The sequence below is a fragment of the Saccopteryx leptura genome, chromosome 7 (genome assembly GCF_036850995.1).
Source record: "Saccopteryx leptura isolate mSacLep1 chromosome 7, mSacLep1_pri_phased_curated, whole genome shotgun sequence".
NCBI lineage: Eukaryota > Metazoa > Chordata > Mammalia > Chiroptera > Emballonuridae > Saccopteryx > Saccopteryx leptura.
The window spans coordinates 28,226,536-28,250,117 of NC_089509.1; the positions used below are offsets into that span (position 1 = coordinate 28,226,536).

The window sequence follows — 23,582 nt, forward strand, 5'->3', positions numbered from 1 at the left end:
ATATAGGAAGAAATATTAAGAGTGACAAGAAATTAAGCAAATTAAAAAACAAGGCAATACTACATGATAAACAAAATCAGAAGCAAATTTTCACTGGTTCAATTATAAATATGTACATAGTATAAGGATATAACACTAAAAATAAGTTAGCCAAAAATTATTATAAAATAATAGTGGGAATATGCAGAGAAGTGATGGCAGAATAAAGGTGAAAAATCCTCAAAGACCATAACATAAAGTCAACAAACAAGATCTAAAATAAATGAATCAAAAGGAAGTAATGTGTGTATCTGTAACTTAGCAGTATGGAAAGCTGCAATAACCGTGAGAAACAAATGAAGGGTTAAAAATGGATGCCTCTAGAGAAGAGGGCTAGGAAGAGTGGATAAGAACAACTGTATCTTTTAATAGGCCTTTTACAACAATTAGAATTTTAGACTAAGTGAATGTACTACTCTGACTAAATAAGAATTAATTTAAAAGGAAGACTCAGTCACATTCACAAGAATGTTTTTGATGATGTTTTCTGTAATAGTGAAATGCAAAACGATCTAACTTCAATACAAGGTGACTGATTAAAAAAATAATTTACATCTATACAGTAGTTAAATAACTATGTAGTCATTTAAAATAATGTTGCAGAAAAACATTTAATGATATGAAGAAATGTTCATGTCATGACATGAAAAATGACAGGTCAAAATATGGCTAAGGAAAAATGGAATACCTACAAAAATATTAATAGTAATTTTATTTTTTTTTCCTCAATGCTCCTCTGATATTCCAAATTTTCAAAACAGCTTTGTAAATGGAAAAGAATACAAAATTTAATGCAACTCATTACTGTACTTAGTATTGCTTTATGAAGCCTTCCTGATATCCGAGCCAGAATTAATTTTTCCCTCCTCATGGTACTTTGTATTTGCAACCATGAGAGCATTAGTGCAATCCGCTGTGTAACACAGGTAAACTGCTCATGTCTGCTCTCCCACCAATTTAACCTGAAGAGAGAACCACATGTAAACCATCACAATCCAGGCTGAATGGGCCATGCCTGACCATCTGAAAACAATCCCCACCCCACAAGAGAATCTATAAAATGGTCTGAGCATTACCTTAAAAAAAGTGTGGAATCATTAGTTTTGAAAAGGATAATATACAATATATAAAATACAAGTTCTCAGGATGGTTGCTCTTATCAAATTTCTGTTTAGTCCCATATCACATTTATGATACTGCAAACTGATTTCCAAAACATTTTTTCTTATGTCCGAAGGCTTCAGTGAGGCACTGTTTAAATGTAGATCTTTAGGATTTCTGAATAGATCTGCATTTATCACTCCAAAATGCCCATTACTTAAGCATCTGTTTAGTAGTAGAACATGTAACCCTGTAAGGCCAGTGGCTGCAGCCACCATCACAGCCACCTGGCCCATGCAGGTTCGCATTAGATTCGGACAAACGGTAAAGAAACAATGGAGCCACAAACTGGTGGGCCATTAGCTTTAATCCTAGCTTGCACTCGGCGGGCAAGTAAAAACACACACTGGGCTCCAAAACCCACTTATTCAGTGCTCACAAAGCTACTGACTTATCCGAGTTTCCTAGAATCAAAGGTTTCTAGCTCAGCAGACTTATTCACCTCTGTTCCCTATCTCCTTCCTTCTCCCTGCACAAACTCTGCACAAACTGCCTTCTCACTCAACACTCCACCATCTTGGCTGCTTCTCCTGGCCTCCTCCACATGGCCTTTCTCTGCTATCCTCTCTAATGCTAATCTCAGGAACAGAGAGAGCAAGCTCCTGGTCTGCCCCACTTTATAGTGCAGAAATCAAAACCTTTAATCCAATATACAAAATAGGGAAGTCTCTGATACAAAGTCCACCCCATATCAAAAAGGGTGGGAAAGGTTTAGTCCTAAAACCAAACCCCAGGCTACAAGGATCCTGCCTGCCCACAGCCTACCCCCAACACACATTAATATAATTACGCCCATTCCAAGCATAAGGCCTACTAATATCATCACCTGGGAGACAGGCTTCCATGTGGGCAGCGCCATCTTTAACAAAGTGAGCATAATATATTTTATCTGCCCAACAAACCCAAAGTGTTATTATAAATAAGTTAAAATTAGGATTATTTGTCTTTGAGTATAGGATTTCCAAATTAAGTAGAAATTCAAATATATTTAATGGAGAAAATATGAAAAAAAAACCATTTCATAATGTTTGGCTTTTATTTAGAACTAGTTCCAAAATGACTTATAAATAAAGCAGCACAAATTCCAGAAACAGAACTTTTCTGGACAAACCCAGAAAACTCCACTCATTGTAATGTGCATTGTAAAGAATTCTTAACTCTTTCCTATATAAAGGAATCAAAGCTCCAAAGTTCCAAAGTTTAGTCATTTGTTTAAAAGTCATAAAAAGGTTCCAATAGTTCTTGGTGGAGCTATTTTCTTCATATCAACCACTGCTTTTCAGCATGCTTTTAGACTACATGTGAGTATGAGGAGTCACAAAGAATAGAATGTTATGAAGTAAAGAACTAATTTTATCCCCCCCTCAATCTCCCATCCCCAGAGGTCTGAGCTGAAGGGCATAAGAACAAGAAAAACGGCCCTTTACAGAGCAAGGCCCTTTAAACTGTCTATTGAGTGATAACTGTGAAATAAGAAATGAGTTAAATTCTAATGGAAAAGGATTTGAAGGCTTTTATTTCTTAAATTGTTTATCAACTTTTAAAAACAAACAAGGAGATAATAGTTGAACTATAAAAGGATAAATAGTAACTTGCTTTATAGCATAATGGGCCATGAGTTGATTTATACATCAAGTTCCATACAATACAGGTTTATGTTATTACAGAGAAGAGACAAGGCAGAAAATTTTAAAACAAAAATGTTAGGAATAATCCCTACTGAACTTTATTTGAGCATATCTAAAATCTTACTAGAATAAAACATATTATTTTACAAAATATCAGTTTACCATCGATTTTTAATACCATATCTCCTATATTGAGCTAAACACACTACTAAGAATTCTAGAAAATACAAACCAATCAACAATACAGAAAGCAGATCATCAAGTGCCAGAGACATGAGGTGGGGCTAGGGGAGGCTGACCTCACAAGGGCACAGGAGAACTTCCTGGAGTGACAGAAATGCTCTGAGTCATCACTGTGGTCATAGTCACACAGCTGTATGCTTGTGTCAAAGTTCATCATATTATTCACTTAAAATGGGTACAGTTTATTATAAGTAAATTATACCTGGATAAACTGATATAAAAATACACTCATAACAGTTGATTATGGCTGACCACCATTCCAATTACCTAAAGACATTTACTACAAATTTATGGTATTTCTGACACAAAAGGTTAAAGATACCAGGAATAAAAACCAGCAAAGTGCTAGCATTAGTTTATAGCCACCAGTCATAACTTCTTACTGGGTTCAATGCACTGCACTGTACTTACCACATATTACTTTATATCACTGGTTAATTTTTCTTCTTCTGAATTAGGCTTTAGGCAAAATAAATAAATGTGCCATGTATTTATTAGCATCTTCCAAAACCTAGCTCAATTCACTTCACAAACTAAAGTGTTTATATACATTGATTTCCATCATAAAATATATCAAATAATTATTTCTTAATACTAAATAAGCAACAGTTTTTGAAAAATATATAAAAATAGCTATCGTGATTTCTCATACTGGACAATGTAACTTTAGAAGATTAATAGAGACATTTTCATAATCATGTTTAAATAATTATTTCATATTTGCAAAAGTAAAATACTTTAATAGGTATTAAATAACCAAAGCTACTGTATAAAAGTGTAATATTTCAAAGTAGAATTATTACAACTTTATTTCTTTCCATAGTGACAGTGTTACCATTATATACAAATTTTACTATTATGATTACCAGTAAGGTATCTTTTTCTAAAAATAACATGACATTTCACACTTAATAATAGAAATTGGTTTAAGATGACTTGTTTCACAAATATTAACAAAAAACACTTGAACAGTTTACTAATTATTACTTAAAAATTACACAGTAATCAAGACAGTGTGTTACTGGCAAAAGAACAAACAAACAGATCAAAGGAACAGAAGAGTGAGCCCAGAGATAGACCTATACAAATAGAGTCAATGGATCTTTGACAAACACAGGCAATTCAATGAAGGATCTTTCTTTAACAGACAATGATGGGAAAAAGCTGAATCTAAACATAGACCTTATACCTGTCACAAAAATGTAATTCAAAGTGGATCACAGACCTTAATGTAAAACACAAAACTATAAAACCCCTAGAAGGTAACATACGAGAAAATGGCCATGACTTTTAGATATAACACCAAAGGCATAATACTGAAAAAAACTTGAAGTTGGACTTGATTAAAATTAAAAACTTCTGCTCTGTAAAAGACACCGTCAAGAAAATAAGAAAATAACACACACACTGGGAGAAATATAGACAAAAGACATATATGATAACGAACTTCTAAGCACACAAAGAAGTCTTAAAATTTAACATTAAGGAAACAATTCAATTTGAAATTGAACAAAAGGTTTGAACAGGTATCTCACCAAAGATGATATACAAATGACAAACACATGTACATACTCAACATCAGATGTCATTAGGGAATAGTCAATTAATTAAAACAACAATGAGATACAGCTACATACCTATTAGAATGACTAATATCCAAAACACTGACAAACACCAAATACTGAAGATGTGAAGCAACAGGAACTCTTATTCATTTTCAGCAGGACTGCAAAATGGGAGAGCCACTTTGGAAGATAATGTGGCAATTTTTCACAAAACTGAAACTAAACACACTCTTACCATGCAGTCCATCAATCATGCTCCTTGGTATTTATTTAAATAATTTTAAAATGTATGCCCATGAGAAAACCTGTGCACAAATATTTACAACAGCTTTATTCAGAATTGTCAAGACTTGGAAGCATCAAAGATGTCCTTCAGAAAGTAACTGGATAAACAAACTGGAGTATCATGATGAAATGTTACTCAGCACTAAAACAAAATGAGCTATCAAGCCATGAAAAGACATAGAAGAAACTTAAATGCATATTGCTAACTAAAAGAAACCAATATAAAAAGGCTACATACTACATGATTCCAACTACATATAAATATATTACATTCTATTTTATTTACTCTTTTTTTTTTTTATTTAGAGAGGAGAGACAGAGAGACAGAGAGAAAGAGCAAGGAGAGAGAGACGGGGGGGGGGGGGGGGAGAGAGAGCTGGAAGCATCAACTCCCATATGTGCCTTGACCAGGCAAGCCCAGGGTTTCAAACCAGCGACCTCAGCATTTCCAGGTCGACGCTTTATCCATTGCGCCACCACAGGTCAGGCAATATATTACATTCTAAAAAGTTAAAACTATGGAGACAGTAAAAAGACAGTGGTTTCCACAGCTTCTTTAAGAGAGAGGGCAGGAGGCATGAAGAGGCAAATCACAGAAGATTTTGAGGGCAGTGAAGCTATTCCGTATGATACTATAAGGACATTCATACACATTTCTCAAAACCTACAGAATGTCTAAATTGACATTAGAGTGCACCCTAATTTAGACTAAGACTGTTGTGAATAATGATGTATCAATGTTGGTTAATCAATTATAACAAATATGCCACTCTGGTGGGGATTTGATGGTGAGGGGGGTTGGGGAGGGGTGACCTCCCTACTTTCCACTCAATTTTGCTATGAACCTAAAATGACTCCAAAATTAAAGTCTATTAATTATTTTTAATTAATTACATAAGAAAGTTTTCTAAACAAAAAACCAAAAGTCCAGATTATTGTGTATACAATTTAATGGGGAAAAGTAATGCACTCCTGCTCATATAACCAAAAGGATCCACCTTTTCTTTAAAACGCCAGGTTCTTTCAAAAGTATCTTTCTCCAAAAGAAGTTTATGGTTTGTGCTTTATGAGAAATTCAACAAGCTTCCCATATTGAAGAGCAGCTCTTATTGTCAAAATCTTATTTACAATGACAGCTTCCCTTTTACAATGATGGCTTCAAAAGATTATGATCTCAATGCCAAAAAAGAAACTTAAGCACCAAGCAGCTAACATTCACCAATATGTGTCAAATTTCGAATTTTATCATATCACATACAATTGATTTCTTCAACCTCTTGATCTTTATTGCTTTCTCTTTCAAAATATATAAAAGAGCCTGACCAGGCAGTGGCACAGTGGACAGAGCGTCGGACTGGGATGCGGGGGACCCAGGTTCAAGACTCTGAGGTCGCCAACTTGAGCATAGGCTCATCTGGTTTGAACAAAGCTCACCAGCTTGGACCCAAGGTCACTGGCTCGAGCAAGAGGTTACTCAGTCTGCTGAAGGGTTGTAGTCAAGGCACATATGAGAAAGCAATCAATGAACAACTAAGGTGTCGCAACGAAAAACTGATGATTGATGCTTCTCATCTCTTTCCGTTCCTGTCTGTCCCTATCTATCCCTCTCTCTGACTCTCTCCCTGTCTCTGTAAAAAAAAATAAAATAAAATATACACACACACAGTGTGTCCGTAAAGTCATGGTGCACTTTTGACCAGTCACAGGAAAGCAACAAAAGACAACAGAAATATGAAATCTGCACCAAATAAAAGGAAAACCCTCCCAGTTTCTGTAGGATGATGTGGCAGCAGGTGCACATGTGCAGATGATGACGTAACACCGTGTATACAGCGGAGCAGCCCACGGCCATGCCAGTTGAGATGTGGACGGTACAGAGGAAAGTTCAGTGTGCTCTGTGGCTCGCTAAATTCGAATCCGTGACCAAAGTGCAACATGAATATCGGCGCGTTTATAATGAAGCACCACCACATAGGAATAACATTACTCGGTGGGATAAGCAGTTGAAGGAAACCGGCAGTTTGGTGGAGAAACCCCGTTCTGGTAGGCCATCAGTCAGTGACGAGTCTGTAGAGGCTATACGGGATAGCTACCTAAGGAGCCCTAAAAAATCTGTGCGCGAGCCCACATTGAACTGCACTGAATAGGTATGAAACTGGGAGAGTTTTCCTTTTATTTGGTGCAGATTTCATATTTCTATCGTCTTTTGTTGCTTTCCTATGACAGGTCAAAAGTGCACCATGACTTTACAGACACACTGTATCTAAAAGAAAAAAATCATGCTTAATGGCCTTTCAATACAAAATAAAAAGGTATTAAGAAGTTAACAGTTTAGCCTGACCAGGCAGTGGTGCAGTGGATAGAGCGTTGGACTGGGATGCCAAGGACCCAGGTTCGCATGCTTGAGCACGGGCTCATCTGGTTTGATCAAAAGCTCACCAGCTTGGATCCAAAATTGCTGGCTCTAGCAAGGGGTTACTCGGTCTGCTGAAGGCCCACGGTCAAGGCACAAATGAGAAAGCAATCAATGAACAACTAAGGTGTTGTAATGCACAACAAAAAACTAATAATTGATGCTTCTCATCTCTCCATTCCTGTCTGTCTGTCCCTGTCTATCCCTCTCTCTGACTCTCTCTCTGTCTCTGTAAAAAAAAAAAAAAATTGAAAAAAAATTTTTTTAAAGAAGTTAACAGTTTAAACATTAAGCAAGTTTAATTCAGACATCTAATTTTCAAAAACAAAAATTAAAATGTAATATGAAGGTCTTATCCCACTGGTTTCTTACTATTTTCACAAAGAAACCACCGCAAATTTTTGATCATGTGTTTTTAAAGTCTGACTAAGAGCTGGATCATTTAGGAAACAATCAAAGTTTAAAGGAGGGGATATGGTAATAAAAGGAAACTAAAAATTTATCAATGTGAATTTAAGTTTAAGAAACAGTATAGTCTTAAGATACGGGAATCTAAAAAAAGTGATCTAAGCCCTGGCCAGTTTGCTCAGTAGTAGAGTGTTGGCCCAGTATGTAGATGTCCCAAGTTCAAGTTCGATTCCCAAGCAGGACACACAGAAGAAGCAACCATCTGCTTCTACACTCCTCTCTCTCCCTTTTTTCTCTCTCTCTTACCCTCCTGCAGCCATCACTCCATTGATTTGAGCACAACCACCAGGCACTGAGGATGGGTCCATGGAGCCTCTGCCTCAGGCATTAAAATATCTCGGTTGCCAAGCAACAGAGCAGCAGCCTAGATGGGCAGAGCATCTCTTGGTAGGCGGCTTGCCTGGTGGATCCTGGTCAGGTCACATGTGGGAGTCTATCTCCACCCCCTCACTTGGAAAATAAGGAAATAGAAAAGAAAAAATGATCTAGAAAAAGAAAAGCCAGGAGTTAAAACATAAAAAAAAAACTATTATTTAAACAAGGTGATTAGGGGAAAATATGTTAAATCACCAAAAGATTTTAGGTTAAGACATTAAAAATATTTTTATAATAGATTTTTATTATAGCTGAAATTAACTTTCAAAAGATTCATATTCGTATACTATATGTAAAGCATGTGACAGTTCCCTGCCTCCACTGAATTTACAATCTCAATGAGAAGACACAATGGACACAAGAGAAATGGGTATTAGTCAGAAGGGATAAATGATTAATTGGGAGAAACACAGGAAAGAAAAATTATGGTTGATTTAAGTATCTTTAGCCTTAATAACTCAAAAAGACAAAGATTCCATTCATTAAGGTAGTAAATACAACCACATTTTGCAATAATAATAATTTCATATTAGATGGGAATTTAGGGGTTTTATAGGTATCCAGTAAACAATTGGAGGTCAGGAGCAATCAATGCCAAACTGCTAATCTAAAAGTCACTAGAATATAAGACCCTGGCCTGGTAACTCAGTTTGTTAAAGCATCATTCCAATATGCCAAGGTTGTGGGTTCAATTCCTGGGCAGGGACGTACAAGATTCAAGCAATGAGTGCATAAATAAGTGGAAGAAAACAGTGTTTATCTCTGTCTCTCTCTCTTATTTCTTCCTCTCTTTCAAAACCCAATTAAAAATTAATTAATTAAGATCATTAGACTGAGCTCAGAGATGTTAACTAAACTTATTGTAGTAATCGTGTCATGATATAAGTAATCAAGGCATTATGCTGAATACCTTAAACCTCTACAGCGCTGTATGTCAACTATTTGTTTTAATAAAACTGAAAGTAGAAAAGAAAAATATCATTAGACTAGATGAAAGACACAGTATTAGGTAAAGTCACTCATAAAGAAAAAACTAAGCTAGAGAAAATGGACTGAAAACAGGGCTTAGAAAAAGTTCCTAATCCAAAGAGTAGATAGCTACAGAGTGGGGGGAGGGTAAAGAGAACAGGTAGAGAGAGCAGAGGGTAGCGAGGAAAGAAAGTGGGCAAAAACGGAGCCAGCAGAGACAGAAAAAAATAAAACTAAACTAAAAAACATAGCAATAGGAAGACACTTGTACCCATCTCTAGTCCAGAAAGAAACTGAAAAAATAAAAAATAAAAAAACCTAAAGAACAAAAAATAACGAATACCTCTTATCAATGAAACAAAGAAACAGCCAGAACCACAAACTATATATAGATAATAGATCTACCAAATTATGTGATAGCTGGAATCTAAGTGAGGAGCGATGCTAAGAGCCAAACTACACTTCCTCAGCAAGAAAAAGATTTCCATAAAGTTGGACAGTTCTAAAGCCATTCAAGGAAACTCTGATTAGAAAAATAATTGTAAGCATCTACTGGAGAGTAAGAAAGGTTTTCTCTAGAACACCATGACTATACCACAATAGGACAGGAAAAACCAACACAACATTTTATTATCAATGACCCAGTTTCCTAACACACAGGCACTGCCAAGTGAGGTAAAAGAGAAGGGAAGCCTTTAGCACCAAACCACATACTACATAGGCTCCTATGCCTCACAGGATCTCAAAGTTACAGCGACCTTCAATGCACTGCAAGCCAAGGTGAGACATTACCCCCAGAGCTAAGGAAATGTCTCATGAGAAGTACTTTAAAATTAAAAAAAAAGAAGAAAAAAAAGAGTCCAATAAAAGTACAAACTGAGGCCATTTATCCACTCTCCCAACCACTCCATATTTGCATCTGACCTCAAACTTTTTTCAGGCAATTATCTGTTCTTAATGAAACCAAACCCATTTTAAAAAATGAATAACAGCCAGAAAATAATCAGCAAAGAATTTATGTAGAACTACCAAAAACTGGGTGGAGGGATGTGGGCAAAATGCCAGATGTCTTAAGAAACAGAAGAAGAACTCACAAATAATTTTCCATGGTTTTAAGTTATAGAGAATATGAATTATTTCAAAGTAACAGGGCTCAGAGAAAAGAATAAAATATCTAAGAAAAGATGACACGTTTAAAGTGATAAAAAAAAAAGCATATTAGCAAGTTAAAGAAAAACTGAAATTAAAAAAATAGATTAAAGTCTTAAAAACAACAAAAGACAGAATACTTATACAAACTAGTCAGGGAAAGCATGAAAAAAAGCACACAAAATAAAATTTTTTAAAAAAAGATATGTGAGAGATGAGATAAAATGATCAGTATAGAAAGTAAAACAGGTCCAGCCAATGCACATATTTGCTTGACATTCTTGCAAAATATTTAATAAAACAGAATAGAAAAGCAGTATAATAAAAGAAAACTTTTTCTTGGGGAGTTTGGAGGGGTTTAAATGCTTTAAAACAGTGGTCCCCAACCTTTTCCGGGGCACGGACCGGTTTAATGTCAGAAAATATTTTCGCAGACCGACCTTTAGGGTGGGACGGATAAATGTATCACGTGACCCAGACAAGCGTCAAGAGTGAGTCTTAGATGGATGTAACAGAGGGAATCTGGTCATCTTTTAAATTATTTTTTAATTTTAAAGTCTAAACAGCGTTCAGACTTAAATATAAATAAAATGGAAATAATGTAAGTTATTTATTCTTTCTCTGCGGACCAGTACCAAATGGCCCATGGACCGGTACCGGTCCACGGCCAGGGGGTTGGGAACCACTGCTTTAAAATGTTCAGAAAAAAATTATATTCAAAACAAATTATACTAAGATATACACTTATAAAAATACAGAACATAAAAGAGGGAAAGTAATTATAAATTCCATGGGTTAAAGGCAGAAAAATCAAGACTAGCCATAGACACTTCGTCGCAGTATTCACCATTATTTGGAAATGAGAGGTTGATGTCTTCAGAGTTCTAAGAAGATATGACATCCAATTATGTGATGCCCAAATTGTCAAAGCATAAAAGCAGCCTACAAACACTTTAAAGCATTCAGTTACTCAAGAAATACAGCAACCATGAGATGTTTTGGAGAAAAAAAAAAGTATACACTCACATGCACATGTGCACACACACATAGATATATAAGCAGATATAAACAGATTTTGATATCACACGTACACACACACAAAAAATAACCTGATAAATAAATCCAGCCATCTATGAAAGGAATCAAAATAAAGAATTAAGGAATGGAGACACAGAGATATGTGTGTTATAAATAAGGACTAGATTTATTTTTACAGGATAGAAAGAAAGTAAATTCTCTGTCCTCTAAATGAACGAATCTTTACAGAGAGAAGCCATATTCATGGGGTATGATGAAAATACAAGGCTGCTGCAATGCCATCTCCCATTATCAAGTGAAAGAGAAAAGAAAAAAAAAGTACAGCATATCTTAATAGGAAAAACTGTACCTACAGACAGACCTCCAAAGAAACTGTCTTTCCACTACTGGTCTTCCAGAAATCGGGCTGAAGTCAGCCAATCTGAGCAGCTATACTAGAAGTACACTACGTAATAGCCTCAGAATATCCCGGGAAATGACCACAGAACCTCAGCTTTTATGGACCCAATTGGAGTTAGTACCAATCTTTTTTGAGAGTGATCAGGCATTCCAGGGTTCTACTACTCAGGCACAAAAATATTCATCAATTTTTAAAAAATAAACAACTAATGAAAATTACATTCTTAATTTTGAGGGACATTTAAACTAAATTAGGAAGCTATTATTTTATAATCATTACATTAAGCTAAGATTTCATTTTACTCTGTTGAATTCAGTTTTTCAATACACTGACCAAAGAAATGTATTCTCCTAAAAAATATATAATACTCGTTTGGGGGTATCAGTCTCCCAGAACAGAATTTTCTCAGGAACTACTTGACAAGACAGTTTGAAGTAAATAAAGAACGGGAAGCAATGAATACTTTGAGATATAAAACTAAGACTAAAAAAAAAAACCAAAAAAAAACTAAGACTAAATAACTGTGTGTATATCAACACAACTTGACAAGATACAAATTTAATATAACTGATAAAAATTAGGAGATAGAAAAAGAATGTAAATTTCTTACTTTTCTTTGCAGAAATACAATGGTATGATAATATATATACAGTACATTTTTTAAAAATATAATGATTTGACTATCTTAATATTTTCACAATTTTTTCAACTTTAATAAAATTACTTACGAAGCGCTTATTGTAAAGGATCACTAATTTAATTACAGCAATTAGTTTTTATTTAATTTCTTTTATCTTTGTTAAAGTAAAAAAATATTACTTTTATTTAAACCATAATTATATATAGAATAATTCTACCCTTGTAATTTTCTCTTATTTCTCCATGTATAAATATATGTACATCTATGTGCATATGTGTGTATGAGTGTGGATATGTATGCATGGGAACAAAAACAATGTCTGAAATAATGTTCTAAATTATGATGATTATTTATTATGATAGAATGGTTTTTTTAAATTTCTTCATCCTCCCTAGACAGTTGGCTCAGTGGTAGAGCATCGGCCTGGCGTGTGGAGTCCTGGGTTCGATTCCTGGCCAGGACACAGAGGGGAAGCACCCATCTGCTTTCTACCCATCCCTCTTTCCTTACTCTCTATCTCTCTCTTCCCCTCCCACAGCCAAGACTCTACTAGAGCAAAGCTGGCCTGAGCACTGAAAATGGCTACATGGACTCCACCTAAGGTGCTAGAATGGCTCCAGTTGCAAGAGAGTGATGCCCCAGATGGGCAGAGCATTGCCCCCTGGTGGACATGCTGGGTGTATCCCAGCCGGGCACATGCAGAAGTCTGTCTCTCTGCCTCCCTGCTTCAGAAAAATACAAAATAAATAAATAAATAAATAAATAAATAAATAAATAAATTTCTTCATCCTTTTATTGTTTTATATAATGATATTTTAAATAGTAAGTATACAATAATCATTTAATGCAAATCTGTATCTTAAAAACTTGGTAGAGCAACATTATAAAAAACATGAATCTGATTCAGAATTGGAAATTATTTATAGCTCAGATATTTCTGTATTTATTTAATATAAGTCTGTACTAATTATAAAGCATAATGCTATAATAAAAGACACTGCTCAAATGAAATTTAAAATCTGAAGGAATAAACACAACACAAATACCACTAACAAAATCTTAATTCATGTTTGGTGGGTACTGCAAAAAATTTTTGCAATATAGCAGATGTAGGCTTAGAAAAAACAAAACCACAGGTCATCTTATTCCAACCTTTAATTAAACAAAAAGCAAAATCTAAATAAATAAAAATGACATCTCAATATAGTTTGAGCCATTCTACTCAGAAAAGGGACTGTACTTTCCATGCTAAAAAACAAAACAAACAACAAAAAATGCCTATTTGCTCTGACTCTGTTTTCTTGCTATCCAATACCTTCCACCTTAGGATATTCCCCTGAGTTGCCTCCCTCTGTTCAGCCTACCACTCTAATGGACTTCTTGGCATAAAGGGGACACTCTAATGCCTTCTGAGCGTATTTTCCCCTATGAACACATTTAATCAAATGCCACAGCTCTAATTCCTCATTTCACAACTGTGTTGTTCTTTTTAAGAAACAATCCATAATAATTTAACAGAACAAGCAAAGCAATGGAAATCAACAGATTATAGTAAGCTATTTGCCAGAAAAATTCTAAATTTTGAAGAGGGTGGGGTAATATTTTAACAAAAGATCACTGGCAAAACCCAAAAGAAGACGTATATTTAAAAATATGTATATTGATTCACATCCTTGGTTTACATCTGTTTCTGCTCTGAAATGGGGGAAAGCCCAGATAGCAACTCTTTGAAAAGGTTAAACATAACTTCCCCCATTGCTTTCTGAAACCCACATATATAATGACATTTGTTGGCTGAGTCTCCATATATGACCTGCAAAAAAGTGGTAAACAATCTCAGAGCTGATGCAAACTACAGGTATGCAAAAGGAAATGCTAAAATGTGTACTATTTATACAGTGTTGAAAGCTCTTAGGGAGATGATTCAGAAGTATTTTAAAGTAATTTTTTTTAATTTGAAATAAGTGCATCTAGCACCAAAACACAGATTTCATAAATATGAATGATGAACTTTATATGTTATGAATTGCATACATTTTGCCATTTTGGAAAAGCGTTTTGCTGGAAGACAAATAATATGATTATGATTATGCACCACCTTCTTTGTGTTTTTTTGTCCCATGATTCTTCATACCAACATAGAAGAGTTGGGGGGGGGGGGGGGTAAGGGGAAATGAAGCTGAGCCATTCAAGTACCTCTGATAAAGCACATCTAATTTTCTCTCAACACCAAGAGCAAAGGAGTGAAGAGAGAAAGGGGGAAAAGGATAACCATGAAGAAGAAGGAAAGTAAGGTTGTAGGTAGAAGCAAAAATGAGGCATGTGGGCTTATAACATGGTGCCGGTCTCCCACAGAATAGAAATGGGAACAATGACACAAGATACATATATTAAAAAGGTCACAAATATGAGCCACAAACCATGGTTAGAAAATGTGAGATTACTGAGTGAGTCAGGCACTGCCACCCAGCTGGAACACCCACACTCCTCACCTCTGCTACAGAAGTGGGGCATGCTGCTGGACTTAGATCATATCGGTGCTGTTTTAGCCAACAGCCGGTAGAGCAAAGCATAATTAGAAGAGCACGGTCTCTGTAGTGAAGTAGACTGGACTCACACACACCTAATTCTATTTGCAAGATTGTTCCACCTGTGAGACTCAGTGCAACTACAACCAGTTCACAGGACTGTCACAGTAAATAGTTGAAGTGCAGCATGCAAAACACCTACTTATACACTATTTGGCAGAAACATAGGAAGTTCAATATGTAAGCTCCTTTCCCTACTCCCTCTTCCTTGATTTTCTACATAACACAGTAAGATCTAAAACATTCAAAACTATACTCTTCCTAGACCTAACAAGAAGTTTTCATTTATAGTGGTTTTGGAGACTGTATGTCGATATAAGTGTTCCTTGAGGGTCCCTTTCACATACTGGAATATAGTATCTTACAAACTTGGTACGGCATCATAAATAGGAATAAATGCAGTACAGTGCACAGGAGGCTGGACCTGATGTGACTATGTCTGGGCTCTGGTCATGTGCTCCAGTGAATTACAGTGGCCATGGGTCTCAGTTTCCTCATGGAGAAAATGAGTACTGAACTCGACCAGGAAACCTTCTGGCTCTAAAACAGTATTCTAAGTATCGCTTGACATCTAACTGGACTAGATATTACAAGATGAAAAAGGAATAAATATGAGGCCCACCCAAATATAAGGAACAAGCAGGCTGCCTAAAGAGAAAGAAGACAGACACATGATAATAAGAGAGGTGTTCATATATCATCTATATATAAGCACCATAATGAAAATACTACATAATATAAAAAGAAACACTACACAGTAACATTAAAAAAACAACAACACCATCTTAAAAAATAAAAAACTGGTGGATAAAAGAGGAAGTTCTGAAAAGTTGGAACTAAAAAGAAAGATGAGATATTCAGGCAGAAGCAGAACTTAAGCTCTCAAGCAAATCAAGTTTAAAGTACAGATATCATTTAACATCTATCTGTCAAAACATAAAGGAGCTAAATAAGATCTCTTAAGGAGATCCATTATTATATGTTCTACAGTAAGATACTAATAGTTTGAATCACAAAAATCAAAAGCTACATTAAAAAGAAATTATTGAGGAAGAATTTAGAGAGGAGAGCACTAAATTAAGAGGACTCAAACTCTCCTGTATGGCATCTAAGACCCTTCACAATTTGGTCCCAACTTTCCTTTTTAGCCTCATCCCCAACATCCCACCATTAATACATCTCACACTCTTGGTTTAAAGAAGCTATTCGTCATTCCCTGATTTGTGGTCCCAAGTGACTACAAATAAAAAAATGTACATTAAAAACAAGATGAATCAAAACAGAGATATGAAAACCCCTCTGCTTCTCTAACTCTTGACAGAATGTCTCAACATATCTAAAGAGAAAATACATCAGGCCTGATGTATTTCAGGTGTTCACATAGTGGATAGAGCATCAGCCTGGGATGCTGAGGAGCCCCGACGAAAACCATGAGGTTGCTGCTTAGAGTATGGGCTCATCCGAGTGAGTGCAGGCTTGCCTGCTTCAGTGTGGGATCATTAACATGATCTCAAGGTTACTGCCTTGAGTCCAAGGTCACTGGCTTGAGCAAGGTGTCACTGGCTCCGCTTGAGCCTCTCTTCCCCCTACTAAGGCACATGTGAAAAGTAATTAATAAACAAATAAAGTCAAGTAATGCTTCTCCTCTCTCTCCTCCCACCCTCCCTTCCTATCTCTCTCTTTCTATAAGAAAAAAAAAAGTTGCAGGAAGGGGTGGACTGGTCCACAAAAGAATCAGAGAAGCCACGAAGGCAAATTTCCACAAGATCAAACTAAGCCATGGGAGAGGAAGTAGTGACTGAGTTGGCTCAAATAATACGATTTCCTTGGCAAATCTCTAACTGCAGTGAGTATGACAGCCTCAAGCTAACTCAGTTGAGACATACTTCTTCCAACAAATATCTCTTGGGTTCTCTTTCCATGCTCAACAGTGGTCTCTGGCATGGAACTTGCCAGAAGAATGAGGCAGCACTGGTCAGGAATGCTGGGTCAACTTGACAGCTATAGTTCTCAAGCATCAATTGACCTCCATATTCACAACTTGGCTTCCCAAGAAACCTGCCTACTGGGAGGCAACGTACTGATCATGTCCTGCTGACTGCCAATCAAGAAATCCAATCTGCTAGACAGTTGTATTTCTCATTGAAACTAACAAATTAATGAACACATAGAAAGATGCAGAGAGAGACAGACAAACAGACCAACAACATATAAATATCTGTACATCAATTTCTAGTAGCATGGTTAATGATGTGTTCCTGAGAGACACCTACCCTCAGTGGGCCTAGGATATCAGGTGTCCGAAAGTGTAAGGTCAAACGCCAGACCCTGGACTGCAATGACCCCACGAAGCGAAGGACAGTCACTTGAGGCCCACTGGCAACTTTGCACAGCCCTGCGATAATTGCCTTTAATGTTCATACTACAACATATGTCAAACATATTTGATTTCATTTCCTCTATTCATATAATATTTCCTTTTCCCAAAATGCCCTCCTCCCCCCACTTCACCTGTAGAACTCCTCTTCATCATCCTCCCCCTCCTCTTCTTCCCTTTTTTTTTTTTTAATTTTTTTTTTGGGGGGAGGGGGTTGTATTTTTCTGAAGCTGGAAACGGGGAGAGACAGTAAGGCATACTCCCGCATGCGCCCGACCGGGATCCACCCGGCACGCCCACCAGGGCGACGCTCTGCCCCTCTGGGGCGTCACTCTGTTGCGACCAGAGCCACTCCAGCGCCTGGGGCAGAGGCCAAGGAGCCATCCCCAGCGCCCAAGCCATCTTTGCTCCAATGGAGCCTCGCTGCGGGAGGGGAAGAGAGAGACAGAGAGGAAGGAGAGGGGGAGGGGTGGAGAAGCAGATGGGCGCTTCTCCTGTGTGCCCTGGCCAGGAATCGAACCCAGGACCTCTGCACGCCAGGCCGACGCTCTACCACTAAGCCAACCGGCCAGGGCCTCTTCTTCCTTTTTAATGCTGTAGCTCAACTGTCAATTCTTCTGTCACATCTTCCCCAACCACTCAGGTAAAATTAATCACATCCTGTTGGGTGCTATCATAGCAACCAGTGTACACCTCCCTCTGCCAGTATCCTCAAATCAGAGTGCGGAGTCCAGACTGACTCTTCCCATTACCTGCCCATCTCCCCAACAAGGCACATGCATTCATTCACCTATATTAACACTTATCATATACATTTCAAGTCAAGAGATGACTATGGATAGGTAAAGAGGTAGATGTGAAATAATTAAAAAGCATGAGCTGAGAAGGTGAGAAAGTGAGACTAGATAAGCAAGGTCAAAAGCAGAAGGTTTACTGAATATTACTGGAGAAAGCAACATAAAAAAACTTATAAAATATTATTGAGGGTCCTGAAAGGCTGACGAAGAGGTATAAAAGTGGATTGAGCAGGCAAGAAAAGAAACCACAGTAAGTTCTTAGAAAGAAGAGTAACATCAAGAATTTAATAAAGCACAACAGTGTGGTGATTGCCAGGGAGAGAGGGTGTTGGGGGGAGGTATCATGGGGATAAATAGTGATGGGCAGACAGCGATTTGATTTCAGGTGGTGAACACACAACACAGTGTATAGAGATGTGTTGTAGAATTGTGCACCTGAAACCTATATAATTTTGTTAACTAGTGTCATCCCAATAAATTCAATAAAAAGGAAATTAACAACAACAAAAAAAGATGTTAAAGAGCAGAAAGTAGTTGTAAAAAGAACTAAAAAGTACCAGAGATAGCGTGACCAGGCAGTGGCACAGTGGATAGAGCATCAGACTGGGACGCGGAGGACCCAGGTTCGAAACCCCAAGGTCATGGCTTGAGCGAGGGCTCATCTGGTTTGAACACAGCTCACCAGCTTGAGCCCAAGGTTGCTCCCTTGAGCAAGGGGTCTTTTGGTCTGCTTAGCTCCCCTGTAAAGGCACATATGAGAAAGCAATCAATGAACAACCAAGGAGCCACAACGAAGAATTGATGCTTCTCATCTCTCTCCCTTCCTGTCTGTCCCTCTCTGTCCCTCTCACCATCTCTCTCTCTCTCTCTCTCTCTCTGTCACAACAACAACAACAAAAAAGAACCAGAGATAGAGGGCTAGAGTTTGAATCTCCAACTCACACATAATGACTGGTAAGTTAATGCTTATAAGCCTTAATTTATTTATTTATAAAATAGGAATAATAATATCTACCTTACAGAGCAGCTCTTAAAATGAAACGATGTTATCTAGTACAATAACTGAGATATGTACTAATTGCTACTGTCCTGGTTATATAGACCATCTACCATTGTAAATAAAGTGAATGACAGGAGAGGACAGGAAGGTGAAAGATCACTTGACAGGAAATTACAATAGTCACTTGATTGGGCACATCATCCTGGCTTTAGCAACATCTCTTCACTTAACTAGCATTGATACTTCAGACAAGTCCCCTCTTTCAATACATATTTCCTGACCTGCAAATTATAATAATAAGCTCTACTCTTCCTGTTTTGCAAAATGATTATGTTCAATATTTTAAGTAGCAAAAATATATTTTAAAGTGTTTCACTGAAGTACTTTGGTGAACAGCAAGAAATGAAGAGAATAAATTTAAGAAGTGTTTTCAAAAAATATTCAAGGACATTAGCAACATTTGGAGATACCCTTATCCAAATAAAAATGTCAAAGTATTGAGAGAATGTTCCTTTAAAAAAACTCAGAAATTCAGAGGTAAAAACAGTGTCAAAGAGATGATTTGGAAAAGGTCTATTCTGAGGAAAAAGGACATCCAAATGAAAGCAGATGCAAGAGCAGGACTCGAGTTTAGGTGAAGGCCAATGACATGAAATGGAGCTCTGACAACTAGCAGCAATAGCCATCAAAGTGATACATATGAGAAAGATGATTTATCTATGGCACAAATGCAAAGAAAGAACGAAAGTTGTAAGATTCCAGATGCGCCTGACCAGGCGGTGGCGCAGTGGATAGCGTGTCGGACTGGGATGTGGAGGACCCAGGTTCGAGACCCCAAGGTCTCCAGCTTGAGTGTGGGTTCATCTGGTTTGAGCAAGGCTCACCAGCTTGAGCCCAAGGTCGCTGGTTCAAGCAAGGGGTCACTGGCTCAGCTGTAGTCCCCGGTCAAGGCACATATGAGAAATCAATCAATGAACAACTAAGGAACGGCAACAAAGAATTGATGTTTCTCATCTCCCTCCCCTCCTGTCTGTCTGTCCCTATCTGTCCCTCTCTCTGACTCTCTGTCTCTGCCACAAAAAAAAAAAAAAAAAAAAAGAAGATTCAAGATGCACTAAGTAAATGCCTAGCAAAGGATAAGGATAAAACCCACCCACAAAGAGAACACAGGTATTACAGGAAAATGTGTGGGCAGCAGAGTTCAAAGCAGAAATCCAAAGTAGAGTGCTGGTGAAATTGAAAAGCCAAGGTCATGTGGCATTAGCATGTCAAGGAGATTGAAAGAGGAAAAAACCTCTACAACTGGCTAGAATGTGGTCACCAGTGACCTTCAAGAATGCTGTTTCAGTACAAAGGTGGGACCAAAGCCAGACTGCAAGGAGTTAATCATAATTCTATGATCCTAACACAAAAAAACAGTTGCCAGTAAACTGAAGGTGAAATTCACAGATAAGAGAAAAGCACATTTAATAATTGAAAGGGGACAAACTTTATCTCAAAAAAGCTTCTTAGGATTTTTAACACTTCTACAGGAGAAAGAGGACTTTGGTTTTTCAAAATCTCCCAAAAGACTTAAGTAGCAAAATACATGGAAGTTAGATCTGGCTGCAACTGAAGGACAAAAAAGAGGTTACTTAGCCCTAATAGTGATCTAAACTTTTGATTACAATTAATTCACATACCCTAAATAAGGCATGTCAGTAACTAAGTTATATTAACTATTACAGGCAAATTATAGTATGCTTTAAATAAATTATTACAAGGTAATAAAAATATTACTTAAAAGAGTGGTTAATAACATTACTGTTATATTTAACAATTAAACACTGCTTTCTAATGCGTCCAAATTTCCATTTCTTAATGTTTATGTACATCTAAGACATAGATATTTTTTGTGATTCTGTACATAACCTATACTAACTGCTATTTGATTTAAATAAGTACTCAGTTACTTTAATTTTTTAGTAGTCAGTTACTTTTGATTACATTTAAAGGTATAATACACTCAAAAAAGATCAGATAAAAATAAAAATCATTCTAAAAACCATAATAAAAAAAGACAAGTAAAACTCTTTCAGGAATATTGACGCTCCCAGCATCTAGCTTGAGGCAGGTCTTCTAAGGTAAAAGAACAGAACAGACATGCTAAACTTTGTATTAACCACAGAAGACCATGAATAGCCAAAGCAAACTCAAGAAAAGAGAACTAAGCTGAAGGCACCATGCTTCCTGATTTTAAACTACAGGGTGGGGCAAAGTAGGTTTTACAGTTGTTCATATGAAAAAAATTCATTTATTAGTAAATAATAATACAAAAATAAAATCTTGTTTTACTTACAACTGTAAACCTACTTTTACCCTACATCCTTGTTTATTGCAAAGCTACAGTAATCAAAACAGTAGGACATTTGCATAAAAAGAGACATATAAACCAATGGAACAAAATAAAGAGGCGAGAAATAAAGCCATGCCTATATGATCAATTAATTTAGAACAAAGTAGCCAAAAATATACAATGAGGAACAGACAATCTCTTCAATAAATGGTGTTGTGAAAACTCTACAACCACATACAAAAAATAAAACTGGACCCTATCTTAAATGTTACACAAAAATCAAGTCAAACAAATTAAAGACTTTAACATAAAACCTGAAACTGAAAAACTCCTAAAACATAGGGAAAAGTTTCTTGACATAAGTCTTGGTGATGATTTTTTTGAATTTGATAACAAAATCAAAGGTAACAAAAGCAAAATTGAGAAGAAACTATAACAAACTAAAAAGCTTCAACATGGCAAAGGAAACAATCAACATAATGAAAACCTACAAGTGTGCAAATGATAAGCCATTAATATCCAAAACACATAGATAACTCATACAACTCTATAGTAAAATTTCAAAAAATCCAATTAAAAATGAACTGAGGATCTGAATAGACATTTTTCTGAAGAAGACACATAAATGGCCAACAGGCATGGATAGACGCTCAACACTAATCACAAGGGAAATGCAAAACAAAACCACAATGAAGTAATACCTCATACCAGTTAGAATGGTTATCATCAAAAAGAAATCAGTATTGGCAAGAATGCTCAGAAAAGGAAACCCTTATGCATTGTTGGTAAAAACGTAAACTGATACATTCATTATAAAAAACACTATGGAGTTTCCTTAGAAAATTAAAAATGGAACTACTGTAAGATCCAGGGATTCCACTTCTCGGTATTTATAGGAAGGAAACAAAAACACTAACTTGAAAAGATATGTGGACTCTCTTGTTCACAGCAGGATTATTTACAATATCCAAAGATGGAAACAACCTAAATTTCCATCAATAGATGAATGGATTAAGACAATAAAGCACAAGTATATAATAAAATATTATTCAGCCATAGAAAAAGAAGAAAATGCTGCCATTTACAACAATATGGATGAACCTTGAGGGAATTATGCTAAGTGAAATAACTCAGACAAATACCACATGACTCACCTATCCGTGTAATCTAAAAACAATCCAACAAGCACCTGATACATACAGAGAACAGACTGGTGGTTACCAGAGCAGGAGGGCTTAGGGGAACTCAGTGTGGACAAATTGGATGAAGCTGGTCAAAAGGTACAAGTTTCAGTTATAAAATAAATACACCACGAAGATGTAATGTACAGCATGTTGATTACAGTTAATAATACTGTATTATATATTAAAAGTTAAGAGAATAAATCTTACAAAGTCTTACTACAAGAAAAAAAAATTTTGTAATTGTGTGGTGATGTTTTAACTAGACTTATTGTGGTGATCATTTCCAAATATATACATATATCCAATCACATACCTAAACTAATATAATGTTATACATCTATTAAATGTCAATAAAAATTTTTTTAACAATTTTTTTAAAGGTAAGAAATAAGAGAGAGAAGTCTGCTTGTATCTCAATCACCAAGACTTTCCTGTAATTTCAAAAGTGTAAATATCAAGTTAATTCTCAACTTTTTTATGTAACAAAATATTGTACCTGTAAGGCCAGTAGTCACGGCCACCATCACAGCTGTCTGGCCCATGCAGGTTTGCATTTGATTCAGACAGATGGTAATGAAACAACGGAGCCGAGAACTGGTGGGCCATTAGCTTTAATCCTAGCTTGCACCCAGTGGACAAGAAATACACACAGTGGAAAAACACTTCCCTTTCCAATTAGGGCTCCCAAAGCCACTGACTTATCTGAATTTCCTAGAATCAAAGGTTTCTACCTCACCAGCCTTATTCACCTCTGTTCTCCATCTCCTTCCTTCTCCCTGCACAAACTGCACAAACTGGCTTCTCCTTCAGCATTCTGCCATCTTGTCTACTTCTCCTCTGCAATGCTAATTTCAGGAGCAGAAAGAGAGAGAGAGGGAGAGAGAGAGGGAGCGCCCCCCTGGTCTCCCTTATTTTATGGTGTAGAAAT

General features: G+C 36.6%; 1 protein-coding gene across 10 annotated transcripts in view; it reads right to left on the minus strand.

The window, feature by feature from the left end:
• The window catches only part of GTDC1 (glycosyltransferase like domain containing 1), a 432,630-nt gene that overhangs the window by 344,972 nt on the left and 64,076 nt on the right, over window positions 1–23,582 (minus strand). For 4 of the 10 annotated variants that reach the window (XM_066345230.1, XM_066345234.1, XM_066345225.1 and 1 more), the window contains exon 1: window positions 18,693–18,861. The exons of 4 other annotated variants lie outside the window; for them this stretch is intronic. The gene's annotated coding sequence lies outside the window, so the exon portion shown is untranslated. Of the gene's footprint in view, window positions 1–18,692; window positions 18,862–23,582 lie in introns of those variants that run through there. 2 more of the 10 variants (XM_066345236.1, XM_066345232.1) reach the window with 2 other exon arrangements.